We start from the raw sequence: 6,609 nt of genomic DNA, 5'->3' as shown, positions 1-6,609 counted from the left end.
AGAGGGGGGGGGGGAGGGGGGGGAGAGAGGGGGAGAGAGGGGAGAGAGAGAGAGAGAGAGAGAGAGAGAGAGAGAGAGAGAGAGAGAGAGAGAGAGAGAGAGAGAGAGAGTGGATGTGGATGTACCCTGCTTTGACAGTGACGGGAGTATACTATATTATGACGTTTCAGTTCTTGTGTACCTCTCTGTCTGCTGTGTGTGTACACGTCATGCTGTGTCTCCCAGGCTGCACCACGCTACTGCTGCTGACTTCCGGGCCCGCCATGTTTCTGTTGTCACGATGATGTGCTGTGTGAAATAAGAACTTGCTTGTCTTGTCTCTCCTTCTGTTATTTCTCCTGTCATCTCCCGGTACTTTCTGGCAAGCCGAGAATGTTTCTGAGTGCTGTAAGTTAGTGTATGGTGTGCTGGGGGTGACAACACAGGTTGGAAAATGTAAACAACTGGCTGTAGTGCGGGGGTGTGCGCTAGACAAATGCTGTTTATTTTTCATGATTATATTGATGATCATATTTATCACTGTTTTCATTATTTTACTGATAATCATGCCGTTATTTTATTATTATACTGGTATCATGTCACTATTTCCATTATTATACTGATACTCATACCATTGTTCTCATTATTATACTGCACCGATAATTAATTATATCATTATTTTTATTACTTTATTTTACTGCTACATGTAATCATATCATAATTTTCATTATTATACTGATAATTAAATTATTATTATCATCATTATCTCCCCCCCCCCCCCCCCTTGAATCTGTTAGTGGTACCAGAAGTGACATGTCCCACTGTCGTCCTCATCTCGCCTCCATCTTTTCTTTGTTTGTTCCTCTCTCGTGACTAATACCTCCAGTCTTCAGCACTTACATGACCTAATTGTGTTTTGCAGGGGCCGTAAAACTCTACTAACTCAAATTAGAAACACATATACCTTGTTGCTGGTGTACCACAGACTTGATGAGTGTGTGTTTGTATATTTACCTTGTTGATGGTGTTGTTTTCAGATCAATAAACTGTGTTCTATTTAACCCTTGGCATCCGTTCTTTTCTCTCTCGCTGGGACTCAGTCGTTGAACGGGGAGACGAGAATGTTCAGTCGTTGAACGGGGGGACGAGAATGTTCAGTCGTTGAACGGGGAGACGAGAATGTTCAGTCGATGTTCAGTCGTTGAACGGGGAGACGAGAATGTTCAGTCGTTGAACGGGGGGACGAGAATGTTCAGCCGATGTTCAGTCGTTGAACGGGGGGACGAGAATGTTCAGCCGATGTTCAGTCGTTGAACGGGGGGACGAGAATGTTCAGTCGATGTTCAGTCGTTGGACGGGGAGACGAGAATGTTCAGTCGATGTTCAGTCGTTGAACGGGGAGACGAGAATGTTCAGTCGATGTTCAGTCGTTGAACGGGGGGACGAGAATGTTCAGCCGATGTTCAGTCGTTGAACGGGGGGACGAGAATGTTCAGTCGTTGAGCGGGGGGACGAGAATGTTCAGCCGATGTTCAGTCGTTGAACGGGGAGACGAGAATGTTCAGTCGATGTTCAGTCGTTGAACGGGGAGACGAGAATGTTCATGAGTAATTCAGTGATACATACAATTGTTACAATGCTACATGATGTACGTCTGTTTTTGTATTGTGTAACGTTGATGTATTACGTCACCATTGACACAGAACTAGATCTAGGAGGCGGGCTGAGAGTGAGAGGGATACAATCAGCAGAGAGTGAGAGGGATACAATCAGCAGAGAGTGAGAGGGATACAATCAGCAGAGAGTGAGAGGGATACAATCAGCTGAGAGTGAGAGGGATACAATCAGCAGAGAGTGAGAGGGATACAATCAGCAGAGAGTGAGAGGGATACAATCAGCAGAGAGTGAGAGGGATACAATCAGCAGAGAGTGAGAGGGATACAATCAGCTGAGAGTGAGAGGGATACAATCAGCAGAGAGTGAGAGGGATACAATCAGCAGAGAGTGAGAGGGATACAATCAGCTGAGAGTGAGAGGGATACAATCAGCTGAGAGTGAGAGGGATACAATCAGCAGAGAGTGAGAGGGATACAATCAGACAGACCGAGATACTCTATGAACAAAATTTCTTCCCACTCGCAAATCAAATGTGTGTCTGCTGCGTACCACGGCCAAGTGTTGAACCGCCACAGCACAGATCATGTTGATGTTCTCAAGTCTGCTGAGTGCTGGGGCAGTCATTTCGTGATTTCGTCATTGAGTGTTTAGATTATAGAACTGTGCATGCGCTTGCTGGTGGTGGGAGAATGCGTAAATAGAAACGATAATTGTTACCTTATTAAATTATGATCATAACAATAATTATTGCCTGTACTATTATTACTATTGTAAATTATTGTTACTGGCAGGTGTCTGTGGTGAAGATGTCAGGCCCTGCTCTGTCTGCTGGGATGCTGTAACTCTCTCCCTGGGAAAAATTCAAAATTTCCTATCAACTGAAAATGTTTGGTGTGTCCCGCGTGCTCATATGACCTTGTGCAGTTGCGAGCGCCGTAAAACACTTACAAAAAAAACCAAAAAAACGTCTGCTCCTGGGGGGATGGTACAGTTGTACTTATACAGTCCGTGCCGGCTGTAAGCACGTTTCGGACTTAAGCACGCTAAACGGCTCTTACCGAATTTTTGCTATATAAATTACACGCCTTTAAGCACGGGAACTTCGGCTTCAAGCACGCTTCATTTACAAGACAGTCAATATTTTCATGATGACCCATTGAAGTTCGAACACAGTCTACACCGCAGCAGTGGAGTGTGTCAAGAGAAACACAAAGAACGCAAGTGATGGACACACACACTCACACGGGCGGAGAGGAAGGCAGAGAGATGCACACAGCCGCGCGCGCGGACATAGGATCCAGCCTAGGCCTAGGGCAAAGTTACACACGACCAAAAAAAAATACAAAGAGAGTCGGGGAGACGAGAAAGGGAGGCTGGCTGCGATTTCACCTTTGATCCTCGCTATCCATTATTCCTGATTGTGTATCACGCGCGAGGTGGGATGAAGGCGGTGGTATGAGTGGCACAGCGGGCAGTGGTACACACAGGCAGTGTGTTACAGTAGGCCTAGTGTGCTGTATCGTGACTGGCGGTCTAAATTAAGTTTTCATTTCCCATTCGACCACAAAACAAAAACAAACAAGCGAACAAAAACTACCATGGCGGGTGTCTAAATAACAGTGCACACTTTTGCGGGACCGCTATAGGCCAACTTACAAACTAAGGGAAATAGCACGGGAAATTTTCTACATGAAAATCTCTGGATTATGTCTACTTCGCACTTAAGCACGCTTCGGCTTTAAGCACGCTTAAGCTTTCTCCCGACGACCGTGCTTAAAGCCGGCATGGACTGTATTAAGTTATATAGTTGTCTTGTCTGTACATTCAAAGTATTTTTCCGCGCGGCAGTAGAAAGGTCAACACATTTCTGCCCGACTGTGGCCAACAGTAAGACAATTGTTGCCCTCTCTGCTTCAGGGAACTTCCTCTCCGCTGAGATGTTTGTGAGAGTGAGAGGAACACGTCGGTGGCTATTTGCACACGAGTCTATACAGTACAACTTCTTCTCCGCTGAGATGTTTGTGGGAGTGAGAGGAACACGTCGGTGGCTATTTGCACACGAGTCTATACAGTAGAACTTCCTCTCCGCTGAGATGTTTGTGGGAGTGAGAGGAACATGTCGGTGGCTATTTGCACACGAGTCTATACAGTAGAACTTCCTCTCCGCTGAGATGTTTGTGGGAGTGAGAGGAACACGTCGGTGGCTATTTGCACACGAGTCTATACAGTACAACTTCTTCTCCGCTGAGATGTTTGTGGGAGTGAGAGGAACACGTCGGTGGCTATTTGCACACGAGTCAATACAGTACAGCTTCCTCTCCACATGCGACTTCCATGTGCCATGCAGTATCATCTGGCTGTAATCATGTAAAGATATGTGGAGAGAGGACACAAGCCTACGTTGTGTACAGACTTCAACAAAAGTTAAGGACCACTTGCAAACACTCTGGGTGGTCTTCTCGGGTCGACCTGCTCGTGGGCGTTCTTGGACTGATTCAGTGGCTTGATGGCACTGCCTCAGGCGGATAATGACAGAGTGTGACACTGCAAGCCTTCTGGCAACTTCTCGGGCTCCAACTCGATCCTGCAGCCATCCATAGCTCTGGCTCGATCAAAGTCTCCCAGCTTTCGTCTTGGTGGCATGTTGATGCGGTATTGGATTTTGCGCAAACGGCGGCTTATATTGCCGTCACAGTGAGCGCAGTTCGAGACCGTGCGTCCGTTTATGACGTGCACCAGAAATTTTAACTGAGGAATGTCCGTGGTGTCGCGCACTAGTCCATAAAAACAGCAAATTTGGCTAAAATTCCCCGAGGATTTCCGGGCTGCATGTGGTGGTTTTTGTCCTTTAGGAAACTTTGGGGTACACATTGTCAACTCATTAACACTTTCACAGCAAAACATTTTGAAACATTCCTTGATGTCTTTTTTTCGGATATTTTTAAAAATTAGGACTGTCTGTCAAGGTGGTCCCTAACTTTTGTTGATGTCTGTATTTTGTCCTACTCCTCTAGCTATAGATCTATATTTTGTATAGAGATGATAAAGAGACGTAGAGGGAAGACATACATAATTTTGTCCTACTCCTCTGGCTATAATAATTGTTCATGTACAGAGATGATAGAGAGATGTGGAGAGAAGACGTACATCATTTGTCCTACTCCGGGTTGGCCTGTCCTGACTGTCCTGTATACACAGAGCTCGGTCTGGACCCCAGTAGCTGCCTCTGGTGTTCCCAGTGACGGCTGCGTGGTGTTCCCAGTGACGGCTGCGTGGTGTACCCAGTGACGGTTGCTCGGGACTCTTACGTCTCTACTCTCATCTTTATTTCCATCTATGTTTTAGTTTTAGTAAAGATTTTACGGCGCTTGCAACTGCAAAAGGTCATATGAGCGCCAGAATATTAGAGGTGTTACAATTACAAGAGAGTAACAAACATAAAAAGAAGGGGAGATGAGGATGATAAGAGTTTGATGATAGGAAAGAAGAAACAAACCACACCAGAGCACCTGCCTAACCACCCATCATCTATGTTTAAGCCCGTCAGGGTGTGGAGTACAATACAATATATGAATTCTCCGTGTCATTTCGTCAAATGTTTAGAGCCGTCGAGTGTGCGGACAGCGCAGCATGCAGACAGTGACTAGCATCTACGGCAGGGACAAAGTTGGAAGCTGTATGTGTGTATGTGTGTACGTGTGTACGTGTGCATGTCAAGTATGTGTCACACGCCCCTGTCTACACCAGTACATGTAGTGTGAGGTCATTGGAAATTGGGATCTCTAACTCCAAGAGGACTGTGCCAAATGGGTTGACAGCCTTGGAAATTTTTCACAAAACGATCCGAGTTAAAAAATGCCCAATCTGGGATTCGAACTAGAATCTTCTGCTTTATAGTCCAACATGACACGATCGAATACAGCAAGACAAACAGAAACAACAGAGGGGAAGAAAAGTTGGACACTGGGTAAAGAGCAGTCAGTACATCGATACAAGAATGGTCACATTGTGCTGGGAAGAAAAAAGACATTTGCAGTTCTAGAATTAATTTATGAAAGTTTTATGGCACTTGCAACACAATCAGGCCATAAAAGTGCTGAAGATTTGAGGTGTTACAAGACAGCAACAAACACAAAAAAGAGAGATAAGGACAACAATAGATGTTTTAGTTTTAGATGTTTTAGTAAGAGTTTTGTTTTGTTTTAGTAGAGGTTTTACGGCGCTCGCAACTGCATAAGGTCATAAGAGCGCCAGAAGATTAGAGGTGTTACAAGAGAGTAACAAACATAAAAAAGAAGAAGGGGAGATAAGGAAGGATAGATGTTTGATAGGATAGAAGAAGCAGACCACACCAGAGCACCCGCCAACCACCCAGAGTTTTACGGCACTTGCAACACAATAAGGTCATATAAGTGCCAAAGAGTAGATGTGTCACAAGACAGCAACAAACACAAAAAAGAAGGAGGAGAGATAAGAATAACGATAGATGTTTGATGGGAAAGAAGGAGCAAACCACACCAGAGCACCCGCCAACATCCCACAAAGAAAGACATAGAAACAACAGAGGGAAAGAAAACAAGTAGGGCTTCCTCCCATAGGCGCCCTCCAACCTCCCGCAGGAAAAGAAAAAAAGAAAAAGAAACACCATCAAGATGTGAAATAAACATGTAGAAAACCCAAACCACCAACATTTGGCAACAATATCTTTATTTTCAATCATAGAAATAGGAACCTTTGTATTCTGCAGAGAACATGGCGGAATACACAGCAACAACGCTAGCTAGCATTTCTCATCTGCACTTGCTCACTGGCCTACCAGCACCATGGCACACCTCACCTACACATCCCACTTTCCAGACCTACCATATCACCACACCGCACCTACACATCCCACTTTCCAGACCTACCATATCACCACACCTCACCTACACATCCCACTTTCCAGACCTACCATATCACCACACCGCACCTACACATCCCACTTTCCAGACCTACCATATCACCACACCGCAC

The 6,609-nt window shown here is 45.3% G+C and overlaps 1 long non-coding RNA gene across 1 annotated transcript; it reads right to left on the bottom strand.

Annotated features, from left to right (window-relative positions):
• Positions 1-6,286: 6,286 nt before the first annotated feature.
• On the bottom strand, positions 6,287-6,609 carry LOC118477989. The gene is made up of 2 exons (XR_004858730.1): positions 6,478-6,609; positions 6,287-6,433 (listed from the first exon to the last, which is right to left on the bottom strand). It is a non-coding gene; the product is annotated as an uncharacterized LOC118477989 (long non-coding RNA).

Source organism: Aplysia californica, unplaced genomic scaffold (genome assembly GCF_000002075.1).
Source record: "Aplysia californica isolate F4 #8 unplaced genomic scaffold, AplCal3.0 scaffold00324, whole genome shotgun sequence".
Classification (NCBI taxonomy): domain Eukaryota; kingdom Metazoa; phylum Mollusca; class Gastropoda; order Aplysiida; family Aplysiidae; genus Aplysia; species Aplysia californica.
The sequence above is the reverse complement of the archived record's forward strand: the minus strand, read 5'-3'. Positions and strand labels throughout refer to the sequence as shown.